Below are 9,714 nucleotides of genomic sequence, written 5' to 3' on the forward strand. Positions count from 1 at the left end.
TCCTCCTCTTCTTCCCTATGGTCCCCTCCCTTGTAGCCTTTTCAGTTGGTGTCTCCACCCCTTCCAGTGCCTTGGGAATTTCACAGCCACCTGCCTTCATGGAGCCTGATGGCTTTCCCCTTGAGTCAGCCCTGCTGACGGGCAAGATGTGGCCGGTGTGCTGCCGGGAAGGAAAGTGAGGACTGTGGAAGCTTCTGTAGGGCTGTGCCTGCTCTTTCCTTGAACACACCTGAGATCAAACATACTGAACATCTTGAGGATTTCACTTCCTTGTGAAGGACCCTCTGGCCACTTCCTCCCACTCCACTTCTGCCGTATCTCATCTACCAAAGAAGTTTGTATTCCTCTCATTCACATAACTTCCACCTGACTTCTTAGAACATACAAAGGGGTCACCTTCTGCTTTCCTGACCTTTCAAAGCATTGTTCACACTAGCTCACCCTGAATGATGCCCAAGTCACAACCCTGGAAGTATGATCACTTTTGAACCTGGTCCCTTAACCTTTGCTAGGGTACAGAAGGGACAGCATCATGCCCCAAAGGATAACTGCACAGTCCTACCACAGTATTTTGAAGTAGCCCTCTAATACTTAACTTTAGGGACACCTGAGTGGCTCAGTCGGTAAAGCGTCTGCCTTTGGCTCAGGTCATGATCCCAGGGTCCTGGGATCAAGTCCCACATTGGGCTCCTTGTTCAGCAGGGAGCCTGCTTCTCCCTCTGCCTGCCACTCCCCCTGCTTGTGTTCTCTGTCTCTAATAAATAAATAAAAACTTAAAAAAAAAAAAAACTTAACTTTAAGCAAAATCCCTTGGCTGTACTTTTAAGGTTTTTAAAAACATGTGTATAGTCACCAAGTTAAAAAACAAACAAAAATCCAAACAGCATACTTGAAGAATGTAATACTCAAGAATGTAATACTTCCATAATACTGTATTATGAAAGTTTGGAAGTAAGGAACCATACTTCCTTATGGTTTCTAACAGGATTTATTATTATTGTTACTATTATTGGGGTTTTTTGGAAAGGGTTGGGAGGGTCTTTTACTTTTGCTTTGAAATAAAGAAGTAATGTTTTTAAATTAAAAAAAAAAAAAAGTCCGAATCACTACACGCTTAGTGAGTGTAGCTTCAGTTCATGTCATCCCAAACTCTGTTTTCCCTGTGAAGCAATAAACAGTGTGTTTATGTGGTGTGTAGGGAAGGTCAGAGGCCCCAAGATCCCATTAGCTACAGATGAACTCACCTCCTTCAAACCCTGAGTGTTTAGACCATTTCACACTTATAAGCCATTGAATTTTTGGTTCATTTTTAAAAATTTTTTAAGTTCATTTATTTTTTTTTAGTAATCTCTACACCTAACATGGGGCTCAAACTCACTATCCCAAGATTAAGCGTCGCATGCTCCCCTGACTGAGCCAGCCAGGTGCCCCTAATTTTTAGTTCTTTATTATCTAATTTATAATCTTTGGTGAGCCATTGGTTATAGACATAAACCGCTATTTAAAGAGAAGCATAAAAATAAACCGTAGGGGCGCCTGGCTGGCTCAGTTGTGGAGTGTGCAACTCTTGACCTCAGGGTTGTGAGTCTGAAACCCAAGTTGAGTATAGAGATTACTTAAAAATAAAATCTTTAGGGGTTCCTGGGGGACTGCCTTTGGCTCAGGTCACAATCCCGGGGTCCTGGGATTGGGCCCCATGTTGTTAGTGCTCCCTGCTCAGCGGGGGGCCTGATTCTCCCTCTCCCTCTGCCCCTCCCCCTGCCTGTGCTCTCCTGCTCTCTCTCTGTCAAATAAATAAATAAAATCTTTAAAAAAATCTTTAAAAAGTAAATTAAAACCTGTAAATTTGCCTCAAGATGATTATTACCAAATTCTTGCATTTATCCAATCAAAATTCATACCCAGTACATCCAGATGTCACTAAGATTGCAAAGCCACATCTAGAAAAAATAAAACAAGACATGATGATCATATCCTATGTAGCTTTCTATGTCCCAAGAATAAAGCCAACCCACTCCCACAGGTGTCATTTGTGAAAACTGCTTGCAAACAGCAGTCTGAACTTTTTCTCTCATCATTTAGAAACAAAACATAAACATTAGAAACAAAAAAATAAGCCCATTGGATTGTAAGAAGCATTATGAAGTCTCAGACATATATTTCCAATGTTAGGAAATACTTATCTGGCTCCTTCTTTGGATTGCATTGAACTCCATCTTGTGGATGTACCATGACATATGTAACCATTCAGCCTGTCATACACTGGAGTGCAACTGCTGGGTCCAAGGGTGTGTGTGTGTGTGTGTGTGTGTGTGTGTGTGTGTGTGTATTATATGGCCCAGGTGCTCTCCCAAGAGGTTAGACCTATCTACACTCCCACCAGAGGAATGATGACTCTATTTTCCCACACCTTCACCAACTCTGAATATTAGTTGTTTTTTTTAAGATTTATTTATTTATTTATTTATTTATTTATTTGAGAGAGAGAGAGAGAGTTGGGGGAGGAGCAGAGGGAGAGAATTTTCAAGCAGACTCCCTGCGGAGCACAGAGCCCACCATGGGGCTTGATTTCACAAACCTGACATCATGACCTAAGCCAAAACCAAGAGTGTGATGCTTAACTGACTGAGCCACCAGGTGCCCCAAGTTTTAGGTCTTTATATATTCTGGACACTACCACTACAACCCTTATCAGAAATATATTTGCAAATATTTTCTCCTATTCTGTAGGATGTCTTCTCATTTTCTTGATAGCCTCCTTTGATGCACAAAAGTTCTTAATTATGATGAAGGGGCGCCTGGGTGGCTCAGTCGTTAAGCGTCTGCCTTCGGCTCAGGTCATGATCCCAGCGTTCTGGGATCGAGCCCCGCATCGGGCTCCCCGCTAGGTGGGAAGCCTGCTTCTCCCTCTCCCACTTCCCCTGCTTGTGTTCCCTCTCTCGTTGTGTCTCTCTCTGTCAAATAATTAAATAAAATCTTAAAAAAAAAGTTCTTAATTATGATGAAGTCCATCTATGTTTTCCTTTGTTGCCTATGCTTTTGGTATCATATCCATGAAATCATAGTCAATGAAGATTTCTCCCAATGCTTCTTCAAAGAGTTTTGTAGTTTTAGCTCTTAAGTTTAGGTCTTTGATCCACTTTGAGTTAATTTTTGTACATGGTGTGAGGTAAGGGTCCAACTTTATTCTTTTGCATATGGAAATCCAGTTGTTCCACCATTTGTTCAAGAAACAATTCTTTCCCCATTGAATGAACTTGGCATCCTTGTCAAAAATCAGCTGGCCATGGGGTGCCTGAGTGGCTCAGTCAGTTAAGCATCTGCCTTCAGTTCAGGTCATGATCCCAGGGTCCTGGGATTGAGTCTCATGTAGGGCTGCCTGCTTAGCCCAGAGCCTGCTTCTCCCTCTCCCTCTGCCCTCCCCCACCCCCCGCTCATGTTCTCTCTCTTTCAAATAAATAAATAAAATCTTTAAAAAATCAATTGGCCATAGATACATGGGATTATTTGTGGATCTCAAATCTATTCTAGTGGTCTATATGTCTATCCTTTGCCAGTACCACACTGTTTTAACTATTGTAGTTTTGTAGTACATTTTCAAGTGTGAAGTCCTCCAACTTTGTCATTTTTCAAGACTGCTTTGACTATTCAGGACATCTTGCAGTTCTATATGAATCTGAGGACTGGCATTTCCACTTCTGCAAGAAAGTCTCTTGGAATTTTGATAGGGCATGGTGTCTTTCTTTTTTTAAAGATTTTATTTATTTATTTGTCAGAGAGAGAAAGAGAGAGCAAGCACAAGCAGGGGGAGCGGGCAGTGGGAGAAGCAGGCTCCCCCCTGAGCAAGGAGCCTGATGCGGGACTTGATCTCAGAACTCTGGGATCACAACCTGAGCCGAAGGCAGACACTTAACCAACTGAGCCACCCAGGCGTCCCAGGGCATGGTGTCTTTTATTGTTCAGAAATTTTACATTTTTTTTTTAAAGATTTTATTTATTTATTTGAGAGAGAGAGAATGAGAGAGAGAGAGAGCACAAGAGGGGGGAGGGTCAGAGGGAGAAGCAGACCCCCCGCTGAGCAGGGAGCCCGATGTGGGACTCGATCCCGGGACTCCAGGATCATGACCTGAGCCGAAGGCAGTCGCTTAACCGACTGAGCCACCCAGGCGCCCCAGAAATTTTACATTTTGATATGGTTAATTATCTACCTTTTTTGTTATAATTTTTAGGTTTTGCACGTTGTTAGGAAAGTCTTCCCTATCCCAAGGTTATAGATAAATTACCTTGATTGTTTCTAATATTTTTATCATTTTTATGTGTATAAGTCATAATGTAATATAATCTATTTGGAATTTACTTTTTTTGCATATGGTGTGAAGTAAGGAATCTAACTGTATGTTTTTCTCTAACTGGATATATAATTGTCCTTACATAAATTATTGAATAGACACCTCTTTCCACTTATTTGAAATTCCACCTTCATCATATATTAAATTCCTACAAGGGAAGATCTATTTCTGGTCTCTATTCTGTTATTAATCTTGCCTATTTCTGAACCAACAGTATACCATTTTCATTATAATAGTCTTTCCCTATTCTTAAAATATTTTTTTCCTCAGGTATTCTTTTTTGAGATGAGTGTCAGAGACAACTTGTCAAGTTCTATAAAAAAAGATATGCTATTGGGATTTCAGTTGGAAAATAATGATTTAATTATTTGTGTAGATTATATTTTTTAGTCTTCCCAACACCAAACATTTTGTGTATTTTCTTTCATTCAGTTATTCTCTTATGTCCTTCAGTTAATTTAATTGATCACATTAAGATACATTAAGTATATAATTGATTCAAACATTCAAATTAAATTTTGTTATTCATTTGCAGCTTGTAAATTTTTTTTAAAGATTTATTTTTATTTTAGGGAGAGAGAGAGAAAGAGCAGGGGCAGAAGGAGAGGGAGAGGGGAAGCAGACTCCCCTTTGAGTGTGGAGCCCAACACGGGGCTCGATCCCATCACCCTGAGATCACGACCCTGAGATCATGACCAAGCCAAAACCATAAGTTGGACACTTAACTGACTGAGCCACCCAAGCACCCGTGCAGCTTGTAAATTTTTTCTTGGGTATATTCCTACGTTTATTAGTTTCTGCTGCTGTTGTGCATGACTTCATTTTTACTACATTTCTAATTGGACATTACTGGGCTATATAATGATTGAATAGGTATATTCTAAATATTACTTATAGAAACCTTCCTACAGGTCCATTAACACAGTTAAAAAGAAATCTATGTGCAAGGCTGTACATTGTAACATAGTACAATGTACAATGTACAAGGCTGTAAAGTGTAACATAGTAAGGGCAAATAATGTGAAATAGCCTAAATGTTTATCAATATGGGACTGATTAAATTATAGTACATTCATATAATGAGATGCTTCTCAGTTGTAAAAGGAATGAAGTAGATCTAAATATTCTGATGTGGAAAGTTCTCTAGGGGCACCTGGGTGGCTCAGTCGTTAAGGGTCCGACTCTTGATTTCAGCTCAGGTCATGACCTCAGGATCGTGAGATCGAGCCCTGTGTTGGGTTCCGTGCTGGGTGTGGAGCCTGCTTAAGATTCTCTTTATCCCTCTACCCCTTCCCCCAACTCTCTCTCTCCAAAAACAAAACAAAACAAAACAAAAAAACAAAAGCCAAAGTTCTCTAAGACATATTGAAAATGTATTGTTATATAAAGAAGCAACGTGTGGAACTGTGTTTTGTATTTTTATATGTTTTGTACACATAAATATTTCTGAAAGGATATACACTAGTTAATGGTGATACTTCTAGAGAAGGAGACTGGGAAATTGGTGTGTGTCAACAACAATGATGTAGTCACACATACTTTTCTCTTCCAGGGGTCATGGGGAGACTACATTTCCCAACCTTTCTAGTAGATGTGTTCTCATCAATAAGAGTGTAGGCAGAAGAATGTGGCACTTCAGGTCCAAGGTGATTAAGTGTCAGTGTGAAAGCTTTCCACTCCTCTCCCCCACCCCCATCTAAGCAGTTGGGATCAAAGAGCTTTGAGATGATGGAGATGCTGGGTAGAAGCAGCTTGGACCTGAGTCACTGCTAGAGGAGAAGAGCATACCAATATGGTCTACCCACACTGGGATGTGAGTGAGAAATAAACCTTTGTGTGTTAAGCCACTAAGATTTGAAGGTTTATTTGGTTCCGCATATAACAAATTAAAGATGGCCAGAGACTTTTTGACATTTCTTTCACTGAAAGCTGGGATCTATGTTCTCTGTCTTTGAATCTGGGCTGGACCGTGATTGCTTTGGACAACAGAATGCAGAGCAAGTGATGCTGGGCTAGTTTCTGGGCTCAAGCCATACAAGACTAGCAGGTCACTGCCTGCTGAAATGCTTGTTTGGGGATGCTTCCTTTTAGAATCCAGCCACCATGCTCCGAGAAACCAAATGGAGGGACTACATGAAGGAACTCTGGTTTTCAGCTCTAATCAGCCTTCCAGCCAACAGCTAGCATCTCCTGCTAGCCAAACAAGTGAGCCGTAATTGGCAACTAGTCCCACTGAGTCTTCAGATGACTCCATTTCGGTTGTGCCTGCAACCACATGAGCCTTGAAGTGAGAATCACCTAGCTGAGCTCAGCCAACACACAGAATCATGAGAGCAGAATCATGAGAGCTACTAAGAAATAGATATATTAAATAATAGAGAAACAAAAGACCACAGAACAGCCTGTCCCATCCTGACTGATATGATGGAGTGAGGCAAAAAGTCTCACTCTTGTACTATTTAAATTTTTGGCTATGTGCATGTGATTTATATTTCAATTAGATATAGCTATTATTTTGTTTTATTTTTTATTAATTAATTACTATTATTTTAAATATTTTATTTATCTGTCAGAGAGAGAGAACACAAGCAGGGGAGTGGCAGAGGGAGAAGCAGGCTCCCTGAAGAGCAAGGAGCCTGATGCGGGACTCCGTTTCAGGACCCTGGGATCATGACCTGAGCCAAAGGCAGACGCTTAACCAACTGAGCCACCCAGGTGTTCCTTAATATTATTTTTTTAAGTAGGCTCCATGCCCAGCATGGAGCCCACCGCAGGGCTTGAACTCACGACCCTGAGATCAAGATCTGAGCTGAGATCAAGAATCAGATGCTTAACTGACTGAGCCATAGGTACCCGATACAGCTACAATTTTGAATTCACAACTTCTAAGCATTGGACCATTAAAATTGGTTTTGTATAGTTTTGATACCACAGCAACAGCAATAAATATGTACTGATCACATCCTCAATTGGTGTCAGGTCCTGTTCTAGGGCTGAAGACAGTGCGGGATCAAAGCTGACTTGGTCCTGGCTCTCCTGAATCTTCCAGTCAGGTTGGAAAGACAGATCAAAAACAACTGAACAAGCACAGAAAAATGATCCTCTGTGGGAGTGATAAGTGCTCTGAGAGGAAGAACAATTAGATGATGTTATAGATATTGATTGGAATAAAGGCTATTTCAGATTGGATGAACAGGGAAAATCTCCTGAAAAAAGGGGTTGTGTCAGGCCTTAAAAGATCTGAGGGAAGAGCACCAGGAATAGAGAATATCCAAGGCAAAGGCGCCAATGTGGGAATGAGTTAGGGAATGAGTTATTCAGTGTTGTGAATAAGGCTTTGTTCACAGGGTAGAAAGAGGTAAGGTCAGAGATTTGAGTGGGACCTTGTAGGACATGATAAAGGATCAGAGATTTGCTTTGAATATGCTGGATGGAATATGCTGGAAAGCCTTTTGGAGGGTTTTAAATAAGAATGACATGAGCTGATTTAGGTTTTTAAACAATCACTGTGGCTGCTGGGAGATGCCTAACCCGAGTGTAAGTTTTAAACTACAGCTGAGCCCTGAACAACATGGGGGTTAGGTGCACCAACCCCTGCACGGTAAAAAATCCGCATATAATTTTTCACTCTCCAAAAACTTAACTACTAATAGTCTACTGTTGACCAATAACACAAACAGTTGATTAGCACATATCTTGTATATTATATGTATTATATACTATATTCTAATAAGAGTAAGAGAAAAGAACATGTTATTAAGAAAATCATAAGGAAGAGAAAATATATTTACAGTGATATGGGGCCATGAGCAGATGGTCAAGAAAGAATTTTTGAGATGTTTTTGGTGCAAAAAGGTGCTTTTATTATAGCACAGGGACAGGACCTGTGGGCAGAAAGAGCTTGTGTTTATGGGGAGTGACTGATTAAATACTTTTTAGTTAGTGGGGGTTAGAGCATAAGTGTCCAAGGAATTTGGAAGCAAGGCCTTCCAGGGCCTTGAGTGGCTAGCTGCTGCTAAGGTAAGGTTATTTACCACTGTCTGGTAAAACATTAGTCTTGAGACCCTTCAGATGTATATCAGTGGGCCATATGCTCAGAAGGTAATTGCTAATATCTATCTTTGGGGGGAGTATATGGCTATCAGAGGGAAGTAACACTAACAAGAGCAAAGCTACAGTGGTAAAACATTAAAGAAAGTCCTTGAGGGAAGCTGCAGGAATGTTACAATCTGTATGTCTCAGGAATTCTGCCTGGAGACTCCGAGGTCCCAGTAGCCAAGTCACAACAAAGCCTGGCCTTTGTTTTTCTCCCATGATACAGTACTATATTTATTGAAAAAAAGTCTGCAGATAAGTGGATTTGCGCAGTTCAAACCGATGTTGTTCAGGGGCCAACTACATATTCTAAAGTGCATTAGGTCTCTAAATTATGATTTAGTCACTTTTTATATATATTGGTCATCAAATCGTGTTTTTCTCACATAAAGATAAATGAAACAGCATGTTAAATGTGAAAAATAGGTATGTGTTGTCATATACTGTGAATGTTATCTAAGATTTTAAGTGAACTTTATAACACAATCTCATATTCTAAAGATAGAAGATACATTTTTTTAAGCTTTTTTTTTAAGATTTTATTTATTTATTTGACAGAGAGAGAGAGCGCACAAGCTGGAGGAGGGTCAGGCAGAGGAAGAGGGAGAAGCAGACTCCTTGCTGAGCAGGGAGCCCGATGCGGGGCTCGATCCCAGGACTCTGGGATCATGACCTGAGCCGAAGGCAGACCCTTAACGACTGAGCCACCCAGGCACCCAGAAGATAAATATTTTTAGTCAAAATCAATCACTTCTTTATCATATTATTCAAAAATGACAAATTATTTCAAATTTCCTAGGAGTGTTTTGTGAGTCAAAAAAGGGTTAGGAACCCCTCACCCCCAAACAACTCCTTACTTGAGAGAGATACCGCCTCTGCACCTCACGGCCGAGCAGAGCCCTGTTAACACACCCTTTGATGCACACAGACCCATGATGGTGTCTCCAGCACCTGAGAGTCAAGACAGTCCTAAAAGAAATTCTTCACTGTCACCAACTGGCTCTGGGTCTCCATGGTATATGGAGTCTCCTGGGCATGCCTTCTGGAAATTGTTACTACCTACACTCACTCCTTCAACAGACAGGCTAGGCTTGGAATGTGGCTCAGGTCAGAAAGGCCTTCAGTCAGTGAAGGGGCAGGAAAGTTTTCCTGGAGGAAGTGACCCATGAGGAGGAGTCGGGAGGACTAGAGGGGAAGGTGTTTCAAAGGAACTTGTGCAAAGGAAATGTGAGGGGCTGAGCTCAGTTCATGGTGGTTTCAAAGCATAGCA

The sequence above is a fragment of the Halichoerus grypus genome, chromosome 11 (assembly GCF_964656455.1).
Source record: "Halichoerus grypus chromosome 11, mHalGry1.hap1.1, whole genome shotgun sequence".
Lineage (NCBI taxonomy): Eukaryota > Metazoa > Chordata > Mammalia > Carnivora > Phocidae > Halichoerus > Halichoerus grypus.